The 13,557-nt window shown below is 42.1% G+C and overlaps 1 protein-coding gene across 4 annotated transcripts in view; it reads right to left on the bottom strand.

Moving 5' to 3' along the window:
• Positions 1-13,557, bottom strand: part of Dnajc6 (DnaJ heat shock protein family (Hsp40) member C6) — a 155,434-nt gene that overhangs the window by 114,418 nt on the left and 27,459 nt on the right. For 2 of the 4 annotated variants that reach the window (XM_052176853.1, XM_052176850.1), the window contains exon 2: positions 2,605-2,669. The exons of the other annotated variants lie outside the window; for them this stretch is intronic. The gene's annotated coding sequence lies outside the window, so the exon portion shown is untranslated. The remainder of the gene's footprint in view (positions 1-2,604; positions 2,670-13,557) is intronic. 4 annotated transcript variants of the gene reach the window in all.

Genomic DNA, 13,557 nt, shown 5'->3' with positions numbered 1-13,557 from the left:
TGGTCCACATCCCAGGAGCAGCCAGGCACCTGCCAGATGGCCCCAGGTGTATCTTCATCCAGATACTTGTTTGTGGTCTTACAATAAACCGATAAATGTGATCTTTCCCTGGGTTCTCTGAGCTGCCCTAGCCAATGAACAAAGCCACACTAAAGAGTTGTAGGGAGCTGCTTGCTGCCAGCTGGTCAGAAACCCTGAGGCCTGGACTCCAAACTGAATAGTCCTGTGCAACTGAGCCCTTAACATCTGAGATCTGATTTTATCCACAAGCCGGAATGGACATAATGGAGTTAAATTCTGCTATAGAATTGATCTTTGCTAACTGATGATGAGAGAGTCCCCATGCGTTTTTGGAAACTTGGAAGTGACATGTGCTATAGTAGGAGTGCAGACAGTACAGGAAAAGAAATGGAGTTTGCCTTTCCTTGATATCACTGAATCCCAAGAAGGGCCTAGGCTGAAGCCCTGACTTCCTAACATGTTTATATGGGAGAGGGGGACTTTCAGGAAGTACTTGGGTGAAAATGAGTTCATGTAGATGCTCAGCCCTAGCAAGACATTTATAGCATCCCATTAAGGCAGAGGGGGTAGAAAGAATGCAACAGCCAGGATGTAGGGAGAAGAACTTCAAATCAGCCATTGCAATCATGAACTCACAGCAGCTGTAGCTGCCTGAATTAAAACAACACAAAAATGATCCAATCAGCAGGCAGGCAAGGGGGGGGGAGGACACTGGGTGCCCTGCCACTTGATGCTGAACTACTTGCTACTAATAAGATTCGGGTGAGAGGGAACCATTGGCTTCAGCTATGTGCCCACTGATGAACCCACCAAGTTCCAATGGGTTGTGTCAATCCAGTGGCAGCCCAGGCCACAAAACAAAACCAAAAGTCAGAAAAGCCAGGAAAGGGACTGGAAGCGGGGAGGAGGAGGACTTGATAAGAGGTTAAGAGAGGATGTGGAGAGAAAATGATCAGAATACATCCTAAGTGCACATTAAGTTGCAAATAAAGAGTTAATCAGTTTTTAAAACAGTAATTTTAAATGATGAGGTCACGAGAGCGGGAGCCTTAGGAAGGGATTCGTAACTGTGAAAGAGCAAAGAGATCAGAGCTTTCCACCCTGTGAGGACATAGAAAGAAGGTGGCTTCCGATGAGCCACTAAATGTTCTGCCAGCATCTTGACCTTGACCTCCATGCATTTACCTATGAGAAACAAACACCTGTTGTTTGTGCCACCAAGTCTGGGATACTTTGTTACAGCAGCTTGAGCTGAGACACTGCAAGTGCTACTGTATTGTCTCCTTGCCTAGACCCAAGAGCCTCTGGCTTCCATTGGCTTCCTTGGTTCCTCTCCTCCAAAGTATGAGACCGAGCCAGCCAGCAGTAGGATGGTCCCAGTATCTCAGCTGATGCCCCAGGCACGAGAGCAAATGAGCGTGGACAAGATCAGCACTACTGAGCTGATGTGCCCAATACCTGACAGTGGAAATGTGAGCTAAATAGATGTATGCTGTCTCAAACCACTCTGCTTAGATGGTTCCTTGTACAGTGATACCTAAGTGGCATGTGAGCATGCTTCTGAATTACTGAATGCAATAAAAAGTGCAATATTTTAGGGTAAGAAAGTGGGCGGAAAGCTGCTTCTCTGTGACCCAGTAAGAACAGGTGACACACACCTTTAATCCCAGTACTCAAGAAGGGGAAGCAGGAGAATCTTTGCTATCTGAGGCCAGCCTGGTCTACAAAGTGAGTTCTAGGATACCCAAGACAAAATAGAGACCTTATCTTAAAGAAAAAGAAAAGGTAGATTCTGTTCCATAGAAAGTAAGGAAGAGCAGAGTTTCAGAAATCCACAGAAGGATGGTGGGACAGTTGAAAAATGTGAAGAAAGAGAAGGGAAGTACATGGAAAGGGACTGGAGGAGAGTGGGGAGGAAACAATACAGATCTGAGTTCGAATCCTAACTCCACCATCCAGCAGCTATGTTAGTAAAATCACCCAAAGCTGTTAGACTTTCAACTAAGACTTCTCTTTCAGAATCACTATTAAGGATGTTCACATTATCTGACAGAGCAACTGACCTTTAATGGGCACTCAGTCCATCTCAGATCCTTCCCTCAGCTTCTCTTCATGTATCCAACAAGGCCTGGGTGATTATGTCTTATTTTATTCACATACACAGCATCATCCCTACATTGCTTCACCATCAGCTCTTTCCCATCCTGAACAGGTCAAATGACTCAAAATCCACTTGACAAAGTTAGACCTTGTGAAGACTGTACCAGGGCTTGATCCAAGCACCCAGGCCTCAGAACAAGGGAAGCCAGTGGTATAATTCTCAGAGAGAGATTAAAGTTCTGAGGACAGTAGGACTTCTGGTATAAGTCCTCAAGTCTATACTTGGAGTGCTGATGTCCAGGAGGGAAGAGTTGTGAACCCCAGATCCAAGAGGCAAAGACCTAAATCCTCTGGTCATTTCATGCTGTCTGACTGCCCTCAGTTGAGCAGATGAAGCCTGCCAGCACAGAGAGCAGAGCCTCCTTGTCCACTCAATGACTCAAATGCCTCAGGACACAGACACACCCCACAATAAAGCTTTACCAGTTCTCCGGGTAATCCTCACTCCAGCCAAGTTGACACCATCACAGAGATGAAAGATCTTTACACTGTAAAGGAATTGGAGAAGAAACAAATAAATGGAAATACATCCTGTGCTTGCATGCTGTTATAGTGTCCACCAGTCAAAGCAAAGTACAAACTCAGTGTGATGGATACCAAACACCAGTAACATTAACCAGAGAAAGAGAAAAATAGCCCTGAAGTTCATGGGAACTCAGAAAAGACCCCCAAATAGGCAAGGCACACTTAAGCAAAAGGAACAAAGCTAGAGACATCGGACTACTTAATTTCAAAATACGCCACACTGTTATAGTGACAAACCACATGATCCTGACACAAACTTACTTGTAGACAACACGACAGACTGGAGAGACAGACACAAATCCACACATTTTGTCCCTCCTGACTTTCAACCTGAGTACCAAGAACACACAATGGGGAAAGAGTAAGAAAACAAATGATCAGTTAAAAATAGGCATTTCTCAAAAGAAGACAAAGAAATGACAAATGTGTATATGGAAAGGTGTTCAATCTTTCTCATTATCACTGTAGTACAAATCAAAACCATACTGTCTATCACCTTATCCTTAGAGTAGCGACAAGCAAAACAAGACAAAGGGAACATATTGACAGAAAGGTAGAACCAGTATAACACACACACACACACAGTGAGTAGAAGTGTAAGTTAATATAGCTATTGTAGAAAACTTTGGAGATTCCTCAGAATTAAAAGTACAACTATATGACCCAGAAAACCCACAACTTATTATATATTCAAACAAAATGGAATCAATGTCACACAAATACCTTCACTCCCATATTTATGGAAGTACTATTTATAATAGTTAAGGACCTGAATTAACATATCTGTCATATAAAACTTGAAGAAAATGTGGTATGCATGCACAATGGAATACTATTTAGCTATGAAAGAAGGAAATCCCATAATTTGGGATTCATGAATGAACCTGGAGGAGGTGAAGTGGAATAATCCAGGCACAGAAAGACAAAGGCCACACACGTGATCTCACGCTTGTAGAATTTAAACAGTTGATACAAACACAGAGTAAAATGGTGATTATCAGAGCTGACCTAGTGAGAAGTGGAATGGAGATAGAGACATGTTAGTCAATGGGACATAATTACAGGGATCCGTTTAAGAAGTCAATTAATGGCACTGTGACCATGCCCAATGGCTGCTTATTACATTCTTGAAAACTATAGAAACAGTATGTTTGTGTTCTCATCACAACGTGATAATTATGGGAGGTAATGTACTTGTTTATTAGCTAGATTTGACCATTGCATAACACACATATCTACGTGTGTGTGTCAACATGACAAAAACTGCCATGCTGTACATTGTATAAACAACACACACACATATGTCTATGAATTTTAAAATAAGGAAAGGAGAGAGATGTAGCTCAATGGCAGTGCACTTGCTTAGCACATGTGAGTTCCTGGGTTCACTCACTGACACCAAAACAACTTCTTAATACACATGTGGCAAAGTATTTATTCAAGTTTACTTAAGTTTTATTTTCAACAGATCGAATTCATTAGGGCACATGTGTAGCCAGCGTGTGGCCTTAGGTTCGCCCAGACACCCTGCCCCAGAGAATATATTTTATTTCCCATCAAATACATCATTAAGAAGGTAGATATCACTGTACATTCCCATAATCTAACATTCATGAGACTGAGGCAGGAGAACAACACAGTTAAGCTAGTTCAGTTGAGAATCGGTTTGAAAAATATAACTTAAAGTAAAAATAAAAATACAAGCCATGTTGTAAAGAAATATTCACAATGCCTTTATCCAAATAATTTATATATATTGAATAAGTAATTAAATAATACAAATCTACAGGTAAAGGCCCTTTACACTCAAGTCTATCAACCTGAGTTCAATCCCTGGACCCTATCGTGGAATGAGAGAACCAACTCTTAAAATCAGGCTCTTACTCTATATACATGCCTTCCATACACATATCATGCACACACACTAATAACTAATTAATTGATATAAAAATCTACAAAGCAATAACAGCAAAAAAGAAAGCCCAGTAAGAGATTTGGCAAGGAGGTGGTGGTGGAGCATGACCTTGGTAGGCAGGGACAGGCAGATCTCTGAGTTCAAGGCCAGCCTGGTCTACAGAGTGAGTTCCAGGATATCCAGGGCTACACAGAGAAACTCTGTTTTGAAAAAAAAAAATTGGCAAAAGTTATTACAGTCATTCTTTCACAAAAGTAGCTAATATATTTATAACAAAGTTCTTAACTGCTGAGTCATAGTGAAAACTCAAATTGTAACCACAGAGACCTACTCCATACGGAACAGGATATCTTAAATTTTTTTTCCCCGTTGTTTGAGACAAGGTTTCTCTATATAGCACTGGCTGTCCTGGAACTCACACTATAGGCCAGGCTGGACTCAAGCTCAGAAATCCTCCTGCCTCTGCCTCCCAAGTGCTAGGATTAAAGGTGCCTGGTATGAATATCTTAAATTTTAAAGACTGACAGAATCAAATGTTGGTAAAGATGTGGCAGGTCATGGCGATCCTCACACTGCTGACAGTACACCAGATACCGCCATTGATAAATACCAGATACCACCAAATACCGACAGTATTTGCTAAGGCTTTGCCTTCTATAATGGAGATTCTTTATTGCCAACAAACATGATCATACTGAAAACTGTTTGCCAGATTAGGAAAATCACACCTCTGATGTTGTCTGTGAGAATATTTCCAAAAAGAATTGATTATCAAGGGATGACCTACTCTAAATATGGATGGCACCACACCATGAGCTACATGGAAAAAATAAAAAAGACAAAGGGAAAAATAATAATAATAATTTGCAAGTATTGCAATAATAATAATGCAAGTATTATCTATATCTATGTATCTACATAACTATCTCTGTATCTCTGTATCTATCTTTGCATTTATGTATCTCTGTATCTATCTATATATCTATCTAAGTATCTATCTTTGTATCTATGTATCTAGCTAGCTCCCATCTGTCTCCATCACCCTCTCTCTCTTTCTACTTAATGTGTAGTAAGCCAGTAGTCTCTGCCATGGGCTTCTGACGTCATCATCTAGTGCCACATCACAGACCCAAGCATCCATGGAGCCGAAGAAGATGGAGTAAAACCTCAGAAACTGGGGGCTAAAATAAATAAATCTACTTTCAATATGCTCTCTCAGGTATTTGGTCACAGCAAACATAAAAATAACTAACACTTGAATCTGACCCTGTGAAGTGGGGCCGTTTCTGTGAGAGCCTGACTGGGTGGTTCTATACTGTGATCCTAGTCTGCAAGAGGAATTTGGAAAAATTAGAAGTGGGCTAAAGAAAGTCTAGGTTACTACAAGCAGAGAGCACTGGACTTAAAGGACCAGGATAATGACAGAAATGTGGGTGATTGTTATTCCTGAAATGAGAAATGTCACCCGTGGGTTCATGCACTTAGACACTTGGTCCTTAGTTGTCGGTGCTGGGGGGGGGGGGATATGGAACTTTTAGGAGTTATAGCCTTAATGGAGAAAGTTTATCATTAGGGGAAGGCTTTAAAGATTTATGCCCCTGCCCCACTTTCTGCTCACTCTCCCTGCTTCCTCTGTGGCTAAGGTGCGACCTCTCAGCTCTGTCTGCTTGATGACATGCTGCCCCACCATTACGGACTCCTCCTTAGAACTGTAACACAAAATAAATACACTTACTGAATTGGCTTTTCATTATGAAATTTTTATCACAACATAAAATAACTGATACAACAATAAAGATTATTCTTGTAAGGTTTCAGATGAGAATAAGAATTCTATTAGGGATTGGGCTAAAAGCCATTCCTGTTTCCATGTTGGCAAAGAACTTTATTACATTTATCCATGCCCTGTGTCTTGACAGGAGGCTGAGTTTAAAGGTGATAGACAAAGTGATTTGAGCAAGGATATTCAAAGCAATCCAGAATTTAGACTGTGGCTTCTTCTAGCCAAGTTTGCACTGAGAACCGGAAGCAAAATGCAGAGTAAAAAAGACTTGAAAACTCACTGTTTGATCATAAAAGCGAGTGCAAATAAAGCAAAGGAAGGTATGGCTTCTGTCTTAGTCAGGGTTTCTATTCCTGCGCAAACATCGTGACCAAGAAGCAAGTTGGGGAGGAAAGGGTTTATTCAGCTTACACTTCCACATTGCTGTTTATCACCAAAGGAAGTCAGGACTGGAACTCAAGCAGGTCAGGAAGCAGGATCTGATGCAGAGGCCATGGAGGGATGTTTCCTACTGGCTTGCTTCCCCTGGCTGGCTCAGCCTGCTCTCTTATAGAACCCAAGAGCACTAGTCCAGAAGTGGTACCACCCACAAGGGGCCCTACCCACTTGATCACTAATTGAGAAAATGCCCCACAGCTGAATCTCATGGAGGCACTTCCCCAACTGAAGCTCCTTTCTCTGTGATAACTCCAGCCTGTGTCAAGTTGACACACAAAACCAGCCAGGACAGCTTCTAAGGGGTTTAGGATCATTTAAAAGAAGTCATTAGCATCACAAATACACACACACTCATATGTGTATATATCTATATTTTTCAAGAACTGGCCACAATTTACTCACAACAAACTCTAGGGTGTAAAATACTTCCCCTTGAGCACAGAGCACCTCAGAGTCATGCTGCTTGCACCAGCCTGACTAGAAAACTGTTTCTTCAGGATTCATTTTACTGCTCTTCAATCCAGGCTCACAGACCTCAACTGTGGTGGTGGTGACATCTTCCACACAGTGCTACTTTTGCAAGTGTGCAGAACATAAAAACTACAGGGTAATGATTACTTCCACATAGAGTTCAAAGAAGACCCGGGGACGAGTTATGCATGGCAGCATCAAGGCCATCGTAGGCAGTCTCCGGGAAGGCAATGTATGGAACTGTGAGTATGGAGACAAAAACATGGTAAGAGAACACGAGAAGTCAACAACGCCAGGAACTTGAAACATCTGCTAAGAACAAAAACACGGCAACAAGCAGAGAAAGCACACAAAATAAACGATGTGGGCGTGGCCAGGCAGGCCACAGGGATGGGGCTGCCTAAGCACTGGGAGCTTAGGGCACCACATGATGCATTCTTTACCAAATGCCAGACAAGGAGCTCCACGGCTTATGTCTATCCTGATGCACTTGGTCCCATCACATCTTTCTGTCACCGCCTATCTCACTTGAGATGGAATGTTCATCCTGTGCTACCAGATAATGAAGTACACAGTATCCTTTGTATTTTACAGGAGCTCACAGCTAAGAGTTCACCTTGAATCTTAGGAAACTTTGGGCTTGAACTTTACAACAATATTGGAGCTGTTGCTATGGAGACTCTTGGAGACTGAATGTGCTTTGAATTATGAGATAGACATGAGCCTTTGGGGGCCAAGGGTGAAATGTTGTAGTTTAAGGAGATGTGCTTATATGTAAAGTTGGTTAAGAGATAGGTTTGCAATGGTTAACTATTTTTAAGGTGTATGTCTATCTGTCTGCCTGTTTGTATGTATGTATATATATACATGATGCCTGTGTGAACATCCATGTCACAAGGCACAAGTGGAAGTCAAAAGACAACTGTGTGGAGCCAGTTCCTTCCTTCTACCTTTACATGGGTTCTAGGATTGCCACCCGTGTACTACCTACTGAGTTATCTAGGAGGATCAGGTTTGGAGTTTTTTAAACAATTATTACTTTCACTTATTTTTGAGTGTGTGTATGTGTACACACATTATAGCATGCATGCTGAGATCGGAGGACAACTTTCAAGAGTCCGTTTTCATTGGTCACCTTGGGAATCAAGTCATCAAACGTGATGAGAAGCACATTTACCTACTGAGTCATCTCGCAAGCTTATCTTAATTACTAACTTCACTGTATTGAGAAATGCCTGCAAAACAAAGGCTACATCTGTGTGTGTCGGTAAAGGTGGATCCAGAGAGTATTGACCAAGGGGAGAAAACTTGTCCTGAATCTGGCCTGCTTGAGCCCACGGGGTGGGGATCTTGAGAGAACAGGATGGCAATACAGGAATCAGGGATGTGCCTTAGATGGCACAGTGCTTTCCTCCCATGAAGAAAGGCCTCAGTCTGACACCCAGCAGTGTATAAATCTAGGCCCGGTGGCACATGCCTATAAGTTCAACCCCCAGGAGATGGAGGCATGAAGATCAAAAGTTGAATATTATCCTTGGCTTTAAAGGAAATTAAAGGCCAGACTGGGGTAAATAAGACCCTGTCTCAAAAAAACAATTAAAGAAAATAAAATAGACAAAAGCACAGGCAAGACAGTCTCTCTCTACATCTAATATAAGTGGGCAACCTCTGCCCCATGCCCCTGGCACTATGATGTTTTCTTCTCCTTACAGATACAAGAATAGGGTCTAAAACTCTGAAACCACCAGCCAAAGTAAGGAATTTTTCCTTTTGATTGTTTCTCTCAGACTTTTGTTCATGATGACAAAATTCCATGAACTAGTGAACTCACTCTTAAGTACTCTTCACCCACAGAGATGCATTCATGGATGGAACCAAAGACACGTGTGTGTTCATAAGCAGCTCCTATAGCAGACCCAAGTGGTATATCAGCCAATTATTTGTCCAAATAAAGACACTGTTGTCATACATTCACTTCATGTGGAACTGCCTGGGAATGAGTAAAGATCTATATACTGCAGACAGATCTCCCAAACAGACCTGAGCAAAAGAAGTAGAACAGATGACACACTGAATTGTTCCTTCTCCATAAAATTTAAAACCATGACACTAATCTACAGCAGGATCCCTCGGACGTGGAGTTATGCTGTACATAGGCAAGACAGCGAGGACTCACAAGGGTTCTCAATGTTACTTGACTTGAACTCAAGTTACACATGAACACACATAAATGTTCATCAACCTGAGTGTATATGTGTGTGTGTGTGTGTGTATGTGTATGTAAGGTATATATGTATATACAGAAAATATATGTAGAACATAGATGCACTATTTTATGTTTAAAGTTTGCCATGAAAGCCAATTTTCCTTTGGCATCACACTCAAAAACCATTACAAAAAAGAAATTTCTAAGTTCTAACCTAAGTTTAGCAGTTCACTGCCCAAAAAGACTGGCTCTGCCCATTTCATCAGTGCTTTTAGTCATTGTTGCCTGTGACCTGTGCTTCTGAGTCTAAATGTTATTGTGAGGAATGGATCTATGCTAGCTGGCTTTGTGTCAACTTTACACAAGCTACCATCATCTGAGAGGAGGGCACCTCAATTTAGAAAATGCCTTCAGAAAATCAAACTATAATCAGGCTAGCCTGTAAAGCATTTTCTTAACTAGTGATCCATAGGGGAGGGCCCAGCCAATTGTAGGTGGGACGGCCCTGAGCTGGTCTGGCTTCTGTAAGAAAGCAGGCTGTGCAAACCATGGGGAGCAAGCCAATAAGAAGTACTCCTCCACAGATTCTACATCAGCTCCTGCTTCCAGGTTCCTGTCCAGTTTTGGTTCCTGCCTTAGACTACCTCACTGGAGTGTGATTCCGTATATGAAAGCCAAATAAACAGTTTCTTCCCCAGGTTACTTAGGTCATGATGCTTCACCATACAGTAGAAATCCCAACCAAGACAGAATGTCACATAGAAATGAATGTCTTTCTTCTGCCTTTTCTTCTACCGTATCAACCCTTTCTTGTGAATTCAAAGGTAAACCATCAATAAATTATGGAAGATAAAAACAGAATCAAGGAATCTAACTTCTAACCTGGAAGCTAACTTGTGGTATAGCATTCTCTGAGGACTAAGGATTTGATAGCACATTGACTCCATGTCAGTGATTCTCAACCTGGGGGGGGGGGGGGGTTGTCAAAGGTCAAAGGACCCTTTCACAGGGCTACCCAAGACTATCAGAAAGTACAGATATTTATATTATCATCCATAACAGTAGCAAACATACAGTTTATTTAGTTATGAAATAGTAACAAAGATACGACAACGTGAGAATGTTCTGAAGACCACAGCACTGGGAAGGGTGAGAATCACTGCTCTATGTGGTGAGTTGGGAGACTAAGCAAGACTAAACTCAGGAACTAGGTCTACTTATGAAACGGTGAGATCCAGCCAAACAGAATATGGAGCCTGGAGACTCTTATGGAAGAATAGGAAGAAGGAATCCCTAAGGGGATAGCAACTCCACAGGAAGACCAACAGAATCAACTAGCCTGGACCCTGGGGGCTCCCGAAGAACCAACAGAACATACATGTGCTGGACCTAGGCCTCCCTACACATATGTAACAGATGTACAGCTTGGTCATCATACCGGTCCTGAGCAGCTGGAGTGGGGACATTTCCAAAAGTTGTTGCCTTGTACATGGGATCTGTTCTTCTAGCTGGGCTGCCTGCCTTGTCTGGTCTCAGCAGGAGAGGATGTGCCTAGCCTCACAGAGATTTGAAGTGCCAGGGTGGGAAGATACCCAGGAGGCCCCCACCCGCTCAGGAGAAGGGGGGAAAGTTGGGAGGGTTGTGGGAGGGGATTCCCTGGAGGGGGGGTACGTGGGATGTAAAATGAGTAAGTTAAAAAAAAAGATTTAACTAATTTTTTAAAAAAGAAAGAAAGAAAGGTGAGATCTGCAGATTCTCTTCTTCAGGCTCTGAAGTGTGCAGGTGTCAGTCCAGCAAAAGAATAAAGGTCTATAGAAACAACAGAGAGACAAGCAGGGAGGTTACAGTGGAATAAATGATGATCTTAGAAACACTAAGCCGCAAGTCCCCCAGTAACTTTTCCTGGGGTGTTCCACAATCTCTCTCATAGAAGAACAGGCAGCAAAGCACATGTAGGCAGGGGCACATGGCCGTGGTGATTTGGTCGGTCTCTGCAGTCACAGGGCCGTGGTGATTCACAGTCAGTCTCTGCAGTCAGTGCCTTGAAGCCTAACAAAGCAGTCCCAGGCCCAGGATGTGGCTTAGCGGTACCCTACTTGTCTAGCAAGAGCAGGACCTTTGATTCAATCCTAGCAGAACAAAATGAGTACCCAGGCAAATAAGTAAATACCTATTCTCCTAAAGATTGATAGAAAGATAAGAGAAACATGCTGTAACCCGGAATAAAAAATTACTGTTTCAGAGGCACTGAAGAGGGCTTCTAAAGTAGAAAAGTCACAACTCATCGGAGTATCTCACTACCCCAGTGATTCATGGACCTGTAGGGCTTGACATCTAAGTAGTGCAACTATCTATAAGTCTCTCCTCCCTTCCGTGTCTTTATACTGTTCTAGCTCATTTTTCTGCATTGTTTTTAATGGACTTTTAATTTCTTTTAATGAGATTTTCTGGCAAATCTATTAATGCAGGGATCTAATTTTAAGCGCATTACTACCTCAGGCCGAGCAGTACCTACTGCAACCTGATTGGCTCTGCTCACTCATTCACTCATCCATACAGCTCTTCCAGCCTACTCCAGGCTCGCTCATTCACCACTGGCTTGGGGGCTCCATACAGACCTAAAGTTATTTAAAGATAATAACTTTAAGCTATAATGCACGCATGGGAATTGATTCTTATGGTATGACAATTTCTGCCTTTGTGTAGGCTGATAAAACAGCATAAACAACATTGTCGTGACTAGCATCCTCGCAGAAATGGTAATCCCAGCACTCCAGAATCTAGGGCAAGAGGGTTGCTAATATGAAACCACCCTGAACACTATACAATGAATGTCTGAACAAAATCAAATAAATAAGTTGTGGGATCACAGAAACATGCTGGAATCCAGCCCTGTCACTGTGACAAAAACACCAAATCAACTCAGAAAGAGGAAAAGCTGAGTTTTGGTTTACAGATTAGATGTTTCCATTCTTGGCCAGTCAGCTCTATTGCTGTGGAGCCTGCGGTGGTAGCGGGCATTGGTCTAACAAGCTGTTCATGTCCATACCAACTTGGAAGTAGAAAGGAAAGATGGGCCAGGGCTCCCAAATTCCCTTCAGGAGCATACTTCCAATAACCACCTTCCTTCTACTAGATTTCTCATCCTAATGATTCCACCATCTGCAAAGGCACCATCAGCTGGGGACCAAGTCTCCAAGTCACGAGCCTCTGGGGGACAGAGGATTAGAACCATCTATTAGCTGTCTATCCTTGAGTAGTTTACATCTCTGCACTGATCTTCAAGGCCTCCATCCACAGAATGGGTGTACTAAGACCTGTGTGGCACTACATTATTATAAGAATATCTCTGACATTCTAAGAGATTGGAACTTTTGCTGGACCTCACTGCCAGAGTTAATAACATATCTTGGGGTTGTTTATGACCTAAGATTGCTAGTCTGCTGTGTACTTAACCTGTTCGGCTAAACTGCCTTTAAGAGAACAATGTAACAGCCAACCTTACTTGTCTTGGGTTTCCTGTGTAATCAAATTTTACAACCTAAGCTAATGCAAAGCTTTAATCTTAAATTATATACTCTCCCATGTTCTGACTTATGAGTAATGTACGTGTGTGTGTGTGTATATATATATATGCATATATATGCATATATACACATATATATATATATAATGATAATAAACACTAGAAACAACAAATAGATTGAAAACAACCTTATAAAACAAATATCTACCATAAAAGTTGTATGTAAGTAGCATGAATATAGGTTGGTAAGTCTGTTTGCAGTGGTGTTTGTAGTCCAGCTTGTTATCTGGGTAAACTGAGGGGTGGCAGGGGTAGAGAGTCAAGAAGGTTCCATCCCCTGTAAAATTCTATTAAAGATCCCTGTAAACTACTTTTCATTCCTTCCCTCATGCGACTGTGCTGTTTAATAAATACCGAGCAAAGCCCTTTGTTAAAGACACAGACACAGGGAGAGAGGCAAGGCAGCAGCACTCAGGCAGCGTAGAATCAGACGCCTACAACAGACAGGAGAT

Source organism: Apodemus sylvaticus, chromosome 3 (genome assembly GCF_947179515.1).
Source record: "Apodemus sylvaticus chromosome 3, mApoSyl1.1, whole genome shotgun sequence".
Lineage (NCBI taxonomy): Eukaryota > Metazoa > Chordata > Mammalia > Rodentia > Muridae > Apodemus > Apodemus sylvaticus.
This window is presented reverse-complemented; position numbering and strand designations above follow the sequence as displayed.